Below are 10987 nucleotides of genomic sequence, written 5' to 3'. Positions count from 1 at the left end.
CTCTTTCATAACTGCTAAATAAATCATGTATTTACTATACGATTTCTTAAATTGGATCTAATTTGCATTTCCGTACTGTAATCATGGCCATGACCAGATAGAGGTGTCTTATCACTATGGCTACGGCATTTGCGTATAAATAAATATCTCCCCAACATAAAAACAACAAGAAAGGACCTCTATGTTACTGATAAATGTGTAGCCTACCTATATACCATTTGAGAGTAGAGGATTAGTTTTGGGTCGGCAATACAGCTTAAGACTTGATTTCTCTGGCGGTCTACAGAACTGTGTAAGTGTATGTGTGTGCGTGTGTGTTTGTGTGTATGGTTAAATAGCTTCGCTTAAACCTTCAGATCTATTCGCCAGCCCTGCAGGGGTTGCCACGGCAACAGGTCCCCCCCCCTCATAGTAGGTCTTTAGATGGGCAGGTAAATTGAGAGTTTTAAAGAAGCTGAGGGATCAAATGAGCCTGTTAGGCTAGATTCTGATGAATGGCATACAATTAGAAACATTTGGCAGATATGTTAGAGACCAAGAGAGACATGGACTAAGACTGCAACAGTGTCAACAGGGTTAGATATCCTATACATGTTGTAGCGTAAATATATTAACTATGGATGACAGGTTGTCATCGTAAAAGATAATGTGTTGTCTAATAACCTACATGGGAGGTAAGAAATACATTAATCTATTCACCAATCAAAATGTATTAATATACTATCTAACTTGTAATTTCTCATCTCTCTGTCTCTCTCTTACTCTCTCTTTCATTCTCTCTCTGTGTGGTGGTTGTCGCTGGGTCAGTCTAATGAATGTAATGTTACTGAATCTTTCTGAAGCGTTTCCTGGAACCAGATTCATTATTCAGCTGCTGCGCCGAGACGGTGAGAGAGGAACTGCACTTTCTGTCAAAGGGCAGCAATGAATCTGTCACTATACAGTCTCCTCTCTCCCTCCCTATCTCTCCCCCTTCTCCTCTCACGGTCACCCTTCTCTCCCTCCCTCCGCTCTCTTCCTCCTCTCTCCCTCCTCTCTTTCTCTCCCCCTCTCTCTCCCTCCTCTCCCTCCCTCCCCTCTCTCTCCCTCCTCTCTTTTGCCCTCCTCTCTCCCTCCTCCCTCTCTCCCTCCTCTCTCCCTCCTCTCCCTCCCTCCCCTCTCTCTTCCTCCTCTCCCTCACTCCCTCCCCTCTCTCTCCCTCCTCTCTCTCCCTCCTCTCTTTCGCCCTCCTCTATCCCTCCTCCCTCTCTCCCTCCTCTCCCTCCCTCCCTCCTCTCTCACCCTCCTCTCCCTTTTCTTCCTTCTCCACTTTCCCCTTTCCCCTTCTGTTCTCCGTCTACTCTGCCCCTCCTCTCTGCAGATGTCATCCACCTCTCACTCTGTGAGTAACTCTAGTACACCATGTCTCCCTCTCTTTAATTATACTCTGAAGGAATTCAAGAGTTTTGAACTGCATAGAATTCAGTGGAAACTAAGATGAGGCTTGCAGTAGTTTCCCATCTTGACCTATCGTTTCCTTCTCTCAATAGAAAGCACGGTGGGCTGAGAAAGAGGATCTCCTAGTGAATACAGTACCTCGCTCAAGGGCAAATGGAAGGCCTCACTCCAACCTGGCACAGTGAGTGTCACTCACCCACTTACTACACTCAAGGCCATCTTTAATATATCACCATGTTTTATTAACCAGTCAGCAAACAAATGGCCTTTGGCACATTATGACTACACACACATGGGCTATACATTACACAAACATGTTATCTCTTACCCGACACACACCCAGGCATAAACCATGGCACACACACAGCATATACTTCCTACAAAAGCCATATGCAATGATATCTATTCAACAAACTAAATTGGACTTTATGGTCAACGGACAGTAGTCTTCGTGTTGTGTGCATTATTTTGTGTCACACAGCATATGAGGTAGCCCAGGCCTGACCCTGAAAACACACTGCTACCTTCTCATTAATTCATGGCCTTCCATGCTGGATTGAATTACAGCCTACGGTAACCCAGGATTTACTTAGACCAAGTCTGTCCCGTGTCCTCTAACACACATGCACACACACACACACACACACACTGCTCATAGATCAACTGGTTCCACTTCATATCACAGTTCACGCATACAAAATACTAGACACGAACGCATCCATGGGACTCTCTTTAGTGCTCTTGTCGAGACACTTCTTTGTTAGTTTCCATTATTTATATCTACCATCAGTAAATTTGGTTAAAGTGTCAAAGACACTAGAAAAAGTACAAGACAACTCCACACACTGTCCCAAACGTCACACCTGCAACCAATGGTTAACATAGTATGAGTTGACAAACATATAGTTGGGATTTTACCATTGGTTCAAAAACATTTCTCATACATAAAGGTTGCGTTCCCCTGCTCAAACGTTGCATGCCTAACCAATGGTGGCGTGCCACGTCATTGACTGTGTCATCGACTGACAGATTACATATGATGTGTCTAGCTCTAGCTGATATCTAAAATAAATACCGAGGCGCTGTAAGATCTGGCATGCGTCAGCAACGCCTGGGCAGAGGAACGCGTCCAAAGACATGAATCCTCAGCAAGTCATACATCCTGAATAGTATCCAATGAAATAACATGCCTAGATTAAATATAGCATCCATGGTCATTTGGACCAGAGATCAAAGCCACAGATTTCTTTTTTAGGACACTGTGCCTTTAAGAGGAGTGTTTCGGAGGAGGGGTTTATATTAATAAAACATTAGTTTATTCAGTGGACATGCAAAGACATGGGTAAAGGCTCTCCTGCACTGTAGCATGCTGGATTTCAGACAGACAGACAGACACACAGACAGACAGACAGACAGACAGACAGACAGACAGACAGACAGACAGAGCCCTGCCAACCCACCACAGAACAGACATACTCACACCAACCCGAAAACACTCTCCCCCGTGCAGTGTGGTTGTACCAGAAAAACTGGGACAGAGACAAAAACATGGATGCAGAGAAAACAGAAGAATGAAGAGAGAAGCAGAAGAAGAAAGAAGGAAAAGAAAGATGACTTAATAGAAGAATATATACTATGAGGAGAACAGGAAACAGAGTGAAAGGAGCTGAGATCCAGTACTAACACAGTACAGGACGGTGGAGAAGTGTGGCTGTCGTGGTGCAGAATGGGAAATTCTTCATCCCCAGGCATGTCAACTCTATCTCCGTGCATACTGTAGTTGCTGCAGGTATTTTTGATTTTTACTTGAGTGCCTTTCTCTCAAATGCTGCGGCTGGAAGTTCTCTTTGATCTTTTGACCCGGGGGATGGATGCTGATTTGGGAGTGTTTTCTTTGGTATGTTCATGTTCTCGTTGATATGCCAATGTTTCATTGACTGGTTTGAATGAAGTCTTATCAGTGAGTATGTTTTCTCGCCTCCATATGATGGTTATTGATAAATGTCTAAATGCACAATATTGACGTGTGGAATTTGAAATGTTGTTGCATGTGTGTTGCAGGTAGGATGTCAGGGGCTTGGACTTCCCGTTGTGCTCTTTAAAAATGGTTATTGATTTAGTATTATAGTGGTTTGAAGGGGCATTTTACAGGCAAATGGGGACTAAAATTTGTTAATGATATTAATGTGATGAGAGACATATATATATATATATATATATATATATATATATATATATATATATATATATATATATATATATATATATATATATATATATATATACTGTGTAGAGAGAGAGCGAGAGAGACCTCAAGAGGATATGGGATGCACATGCTGTGCTCCATGGCCATGGTGTTGACATTATCCCCACAGTGACATTCGTTTGTTATTACTGATTATTATTAATGTACATCAAGGTAGCCCTCTCTTTATATACTATTTGATATTGATATATACATTGGAGGCTGGCCTGAGGTACATTTATGAGTATATACAGTTGACGTCTGAAGTTTAAATACACTTAGGTTGGAGTCATTAAAACTCGTTATTCAACCACTCCACACATTTCTTGTTAACAAACTACAGTTTTGGCAAGTCGGTTAGGACATCTACTTTGTGCATGACACAAGTAATTTTACCAACAAATGTTTACAGACAGATTATTTCACTTATAATTCACTGTATCACAATTCCAGTGGGGCAGAAGTTTACATACACTAAGTTGACTGTGCCTTGAAACATCTTGGACAATTCCAGAAAATGATGTCATGGCTTTAGAAGCTGATAGGCTGATTGACATAATTTGAGTCAATTGGAGGTGTACCTGTGGATGTATTTCAAGGCCTACCTTCAAACTCAGTGCCTCTTTGCTTGACATCATGTGAAAATCAAAAGAAATCAGCCAAGACCTAAATTGTAGACCTCCACAGGTCTTGTTCATCATTGGGAGCAATTTCCAAACAATAGTACGCAAGTATAAACATCATGGGACCACGTAGCTGTCATACCGCTCAGGAAGGAGACTTGTTCTGTCTCCAAGTGATGAATGCACTTTGTTTCGAAAAGTACAAATCAATCCCAGAAGAACAACAAAGGACCTTGGAGGAAACAGGTACAAAAGTATCTATATCCACAGTAAAACGAGTCATATATCAACATAACCTGAAAGGCTGCTCAGCAAGGAAGAAGCCACTGCTCCAAAACCTCCATAAAAAAGCCAGACTACGGTTTGCAACTGCACATGTGGACAAAGATCGTACTTTTTGGAGAAATGTCCTCTGGTCTGATGAAACAAAAATAGAACTGTTTGGCCATAATGACCATCATTATGTTTGGAGGAAAAAGGGGGAGGCTTGCAAGCCGAAGAACACCATCCCAACCGTGAAGCACGGGGTTGGCAGCATCATGTTATGCGGGTGCTTTGCTGCAGGAGGGATTAGCGCACTTCACAAAATAGATGGCATCATGAGGATTGAAAATTATGTGGATATATTGAAGCAACATCTCAAGACATCAGTCAGGAAGTTAAAGCTTGGTCGCAAATGTCTTCCTAATGGACAATGATCCCAAGCATACTTCCAAAGTTGTGGCAACATGGCTTAAGGACAACAAAGTCAAGGTATTGGAATGGCCATCACAAAGCCCTGACCTCAATCCAATAGAAAATGTGTGGGCAGAACTGAAAAAGCTTGTGCGAGCAAGGAGGCCTTACAAACCTGACTCAGTTACACCACCTCTGTCAGTAGGAATAGGCCAAAATTCACCCAAATTATTGTGGGAAGCTTGTGGACGGCTACCCGAAACGTTTAACCCAAGTTAAACTATTTAAAGGCAATGCTACCAAATACTAATTGAGTGTGTAAACTTCTGACACACTGGGAATGTGATGAAAGAAATAAAAGCTGAAATAAATCATTCTATTATTCTATTATTCTGCCATTTCACATTCTTAAAATAAATTGGTGATCGTAACTGACCTAAAACAGGGAATATTTACTTGGATTAAATGTCAACAATTGTGAAAAACTGAGTTTAAATCTATTTGGCTAGGGTGTATGTAAACTTTATACATGAGTTGATATTTTTTACCGAATGCCTTGTGTTGTGCCATAAATGGCTGACATGCGTCGTATGTTTTGTATTTAGAGAATTTCTTTGAGCTCTGCAGAGTGAAGGAGGTTTTCTCAGACTAACCTTAAAAGCCTGAAATCTTCATGTGTTAGTGACTGAATGAGTTAAGCTCACTCTTCTCAGCGACGTGAAAAAGCCCTGGGGGGGGTAAAAAGACAAACATCAGATACAGAGAATGTATGACTGACTGACTGAGGAAGAAAAGGGTCTGTCACACAGAAATAGCAGTCTTTGGAAACGGGAAAACGGAGCTGAACTAAATGTTGCTTTTCACTCGTCATTTGATCTAGCGTGTTGACAGTGGGCGAGACGGCAGGGGCAAGGAGACACACAGAGATGCAGAAAGCACCGGGAAAGGCATAGAGGCTTAAACCTGAAAGAGCTTATTTAAACCAAGTGTAGGAGAGATGAGATTGAATTACAGGCTCGAAAGCCAGTTACTCCTAGTGACCAGGTTTCAAGTAAGATGTACTGTAGCCATCAAGTGAGATGTAGGGTTCTTTACAATCAGGAGGGACATTTTGACTGGTGAAAAAGGTTCTTAGCTAAATGCCTGGGGATACGACAGTAAGGAATTCCCACACTGATTTCCCCCAAATCCATTCCCAAGGTGTAAGCTATAGGGTCGAAAGCTATATGGCCGAAGGTCCAATAATATAAGTCCACTGGAAGGTTAAGCCTATTGCCTATATAGTTCCAGTTCCCTTCTGTACACAGCCATGACACAGGGGGCAAGGGGTTGTTTTCACACTGGGTGTTCTTACAGGAGGAAATTGAGCCAAGGCTGGTGTTCAGAAATAGGCGCCTGTCTTCAAGGGTTCCCTCTCCTGCATTTTGTATGTGACAGATGTGGGCTTTCCCCACGTTTGTTTGCTCAGATGCGAGCTTGATTATTTAACTATGTCTTGAATGAAATCAAACAAACAGAGACTAAAGCCTGATTACTAAATTACATTGTGCGGATGAGTAGCTGCTAATTTCTTGATTATACACTCTGGCCCTCTGAAATCCTGATATCTAATGGTGAAATGAAATGTTTTGTCCTGCACCACAACGGACATAGCATGTATCATTTCAATTCCTTATCTTTTCATGTCTTTAGGCATTGGTTCATTATTGGGTGGCATGGCAGTTAAGAGCATTGGGCCAGTAACTGAAAGGTAGCCGGTTCGAATCCCCATGCCGCCAAGGTAAAAAAAATGTCATTGTGCACTTGAGCAAGGCACTTAACCCTATTTGCGCCTGCAATTCGCTCTGAGTAAGAGCGTCTGCTAAATGACTCAAATGTAATGGATCAAAACGGATTGACAATGGCAATCTCCCATCAGGAATCTCTCCATGAGGTAAAAAAAACAACAACCTGAAGGTACAGTAGTAGAGAAAGAAAGTGCTTGCTGACTTGGGTCTTCACACACACACACACACACACTGCAGAAGTTCGTTCTTCACCCCGCCCATCCATAACAGTCCCACAGCCTCCAGTGTGATTTTATTGGGATGACAAGTGTGCAGTCCCTCCATATTTCTGCCGCTCCAGCCTGAATCCCACTAAGTCTACACTAATCATCCCAGTTGGGCTGCTCCTTACTGCTCCTTACATCAATGGTAATCTGCTTTTAGCACAATAGGGGATGTCATTACTGCCCACACTTTCTCCTTAAAGCAGAACGTGGGGCCAAATACAGCAGAGCAGCGTTATCTATGGTCTCGATCTACCTTGCTAATGATCTCGTCTGATGAAAATGATGTAGCCTTTGATTGGCACGGTGCTAATGCCTTCTGCCAGTTTGATTACGTTTTAACTCCAGGCTCTATCACTCCCCCACAATCATGATGAACCACAAATTGGATGTGCTGGTGTATCATCAACTATTAAAAAAAATAATCCTCCCAACCACAATAGTGGGTGAGCAAATACCGTTATTGAATCTATTAGCGTTAGATTTGAGTCGCAACCATGACGAACACAATATTCACAGTAAACCAACATCCCCCCCAAAAATGTTCAAATCAAATCAAATCAAATTTTATTTGTCACATACACATGGTTAGCAGATGTTAATGCGAGTGTAGCGAAATGCTTGTGCTTCCAGTTCCGACAATGCAGTAATAACCAACAAGTAATCTAACTAACAATTCCAAAACTAATTTCTTATACACAATGTAAGGGGATAAAGAATATGTTCATAAAGATATGAATGAGTGATGGTGCAGAGCAGCATAGGCAAGATACAGTAGATGGTATCAAGTACAGTATATACATATGAGATGAGTATGTAAACAAAGTGGCATAGTTAAAGTGGCTAGTGATACATGTATTACATAAGGATGCAGTAGATGATAGAGTACAGTATATACGTATACATATGAGATGAATAATGTAGGGTATGTAAACATTATATTAGGTAGCATTGTTTAAAGTGGCTAGTGATATATTTTACATCCTTTCCCATCAATTCCCATTATTGAAGTGGCTGGAGTTGAGTCAGTGTGTTGGCAGCAGCCACTCAATGTTAGTGGTTGCTGTTTAACAGTCTGATGGCCTTGAGATAGAAGCTGTTTTTCAGTCTCTCGGTCCCAGCTTTGATGCACCTGTACTGACCTCGCCTTCTGGATGATAGCGGGGTGAACAGGCAGTGGCTCGGGTGGGTGTTGTCCTTGATGATCTTTGTGGCCTTCCTGTAACATCGGGTGGTGTAGGTGTCCTGGAGGGCAGGTAGTTTGCCCCGGTGATACGTTGTGCAGACCTCACTACCCTCTGGAGAGCCTTACGGTTGTGGGCGGAGCAGTTGCCGTACCAGGCGGTGATACAGCCCGCCAGGATGCTCTCGATTGTGCATCTGTAGAAGTTTGTGAGTGCTTTTGGTGACAAGCCAAATTTCTTCAGCCTCCTGAGGTTGAAGAGGCGCTGCTGCGCCTTCTTCACGATGCTGTATGTGTGAGTGGACCAATTCAGTTTGTCTGTGATGTGTAAAACTTACTACCCTCTCCACTACTGTTCCATCGATGTGGATAGGGGGGTGTTCCCTCTGCTGTTTCCTGAAGTCCACAATCATCTCCTTAGTTTTGTTGACGTTGAGTGTGAGGTTATTGTCCTGACACCACACTCTGAGTGCCCTCACCTCCTCCCTGTAGGCAGTTTCGTCGTTGTTGGTAATCAAGCCTACCACTGTTGTGTCGTCCGCAAACTTGATGATTGAGTTGGAGGCGTGCGTTGCCGCGCAGTCGTGGGTGAACAGGGAGTACAGGAGAGGGCTCAGAACGCACCCTTGTGGGGCCCCAGTGTTGAGGATCAGCGGGGTGGAGATGTTGTTGCCTACCCTCACCACCTGGGGGCGGCCCGTCAGGAAGTCCAGTACCCAGTTGCACAGGGCGGGGTCGAGACCCAGGGTCTCGAGCTTGATGACGAGCTTGGAGGGTACTATGGTGTTAAATGCCGAGCTGTAGTCGATGAACAGCATTCTCACATAGGTATTCCTCTTGTCCAGATGGGTTAGGGCAGTGTGCAGTGTGGTTGAGATTGCGTCGGCTGTGGACCTATTTGGGCGGTAAGCAAATTGGAGTGGGTCTAGGGTGTCAGGTAGGGTGGAGCTGATATGGTCCTTGACTAGTCTTCTCAAAGCACTTTATGATGACGGAAGTGAGTGCTACGGGGCAGTAGTGTGTGTGAATAGGAAGTAAACATCACTTTCGCAAATATAAACTTACAAACTACAGGAATTATTAGAATATCTAAACATCCCCAATTAAACGGATGTGTTCGCATCCCCTTGGAGTGGATCAGTGGATGTGTAAACAACATGCATGTGTAAATCCCACAGTAGAGTGGGTGTCTAATCGCGTACACCAGAAACACAAGACGTTGCAGCACTGACAGCGAGGCGGCCACCGAGTTGCTATGAAGAGAAAAGTGAGAGAGAGAGAGAGCGAATGATGGATATCGTCGTAGTCATTAATAGAGACAGGAAAAGACAGCTCGCCTCATCCTGTGTTATCAGGCGAAAGGTGGCAGCATGGGAGGATCATTCTGCTGGAGGCTCATGTGCGAGTCTGAGATACAGTGAGAGAAGAGAGAGAGAAGAGAGCTAGAAGAGAGAAAAGGGAGACCAGCTCATTTGCAGCTTGTCCCTGAAGACGGTGAAAGGATTATACTCTCAGACACACACACACGCACACACACACACGCACGCACACACACACACACACACACACACACACACACACACACACACACACACACACACACACACACACACACACACACACACACACACACACACACACACACACACACACACACACACACACACACACACACACACACACACACACACACACACAGAGTCTCAGCAGCACAGTCAGAAACCCTGCCTGCCTCCAATCTCCGGCACTGCACTGTGCACTCCTCCTTTGCTCTTCACCGGCACTTGATACACACACTGACACACACACACCTCACACACACTGGGACACACACTCCACTACAATGTAGAGCCTCTGCAAAGGACACACCGGCACAGGACCAGCCAGGTACGATCCATCCATTCCTGCTGTGCTATAATTGACACATTCTGCATCAGTGGACTGGATGAGGGGTGCTGGAATGAGCCAGGCAGTCAGCTTGGCTGCGGAGCAGACCTTCTTGCAAAGCTGCATGCACCAAGATGATCTGTCTTTTGCATAACCAAGGAGAGCGAGAGGGGCTGGATGCTCAGAGTGTAGTGGAGCCCAAATCCTCTGCTCTGCCGCCCAGGGAGAGAAGTATGCTGCTGCAAGGCACATCAACCTTAAAGGGGAATTGAAACACTTTAGTAACTTCCCTTTTAACCTGGATTGACCTTGAGTAGTTAACGGACTATTCAAAACCATATTGAGCACTAGCCGAGGTCTCGCCTTCTTAAATGGCACAGTTAGCCTTCTGCCAGTCCATTTCTCACGTGACTGGGGCAACCATGAATATGGATGAGGTTGTAAGCTAGCAGACATGTCAGGGCAAAATGCAAATAGTATAGGATATATTCATCTCGTGCAATTAGCTCATATTTTGTTGTGATGTCAGAGGATTTGAAAGGGAAAATTAGGACGAGCCTGTTGGATGATGCCTTGCACCCCTCTGGGTTTTGACACTGATTATTTATGATTACTTTGTTTTTTAGTTTAGAGTACGTCAGAGGTTTTGCGTCGTATATCGGAAGTAGCTGCAGCTTTGGTGATATATAAGCTATTTTCTAATACAGCCGGGAGAGGATTGTTGACTCCGAATCAATGTGATGCTTTTGAAGTTGTGTTGATCAAATTCCACTAATCTACAATTTCAGAATCCCTTTGATGTTTGTCTGATATCAGTTTGTAAATCCCAGGATATCTAGGGCTTTCTTTTCTTGAAAAACGTCTTTCAACGAAGAGGTACTGTACAG

General features: G+C 43.8%; 1 protein-coding gene across 6 annotated transcripts in view; it reads left to right on the top strand.

The window, feature by feature from the left end:
- The first annotated feature begins 2784 nt into the window (after positions 1-2784).
- The window catches only part of LOC135505055 (SRC kinase signaling inhibitor 1-like), a 65335-nt gene continuing 57132 nt past the window's right edge, over positions 2785-10987 (top strand). For 5 of the 6 annotated variants that reach the window (XM_064924089.1, XM_064924090.1, XM_064924088.1 and 2 more), the window contains exon 1: positions 2785-3226. The gene's annotated coding sequence lies outside the window, so the exon portion shown is untranslated. The remainder of the gene's footprint in view (positions 3227-10987) is intronic. The other variant, XM_064924087.1, reaches the window with a different exon arrangement.

Source organism: Oncorhynchus masou, chromosome 18, assembly GCF_036934945.1.
Source record: "Oncorhynchus masou masou isolate Uvic2021 chromosome 18, UVic_Omas_1.1, whole genome shotgun sequence".
NCBI classification, from domain to species: Eukaryota; Metazoa; Chordata; class Actinopteri; order Salmoniformes; family Salmonidae; genus Oncorhynchus; species Oncorhynchus masou.
The sequence above is the reverse complement of the archived record's forward strand: the minus strand, read 5'-3'. Positions and strand labels throughout refer to the sequence as shown.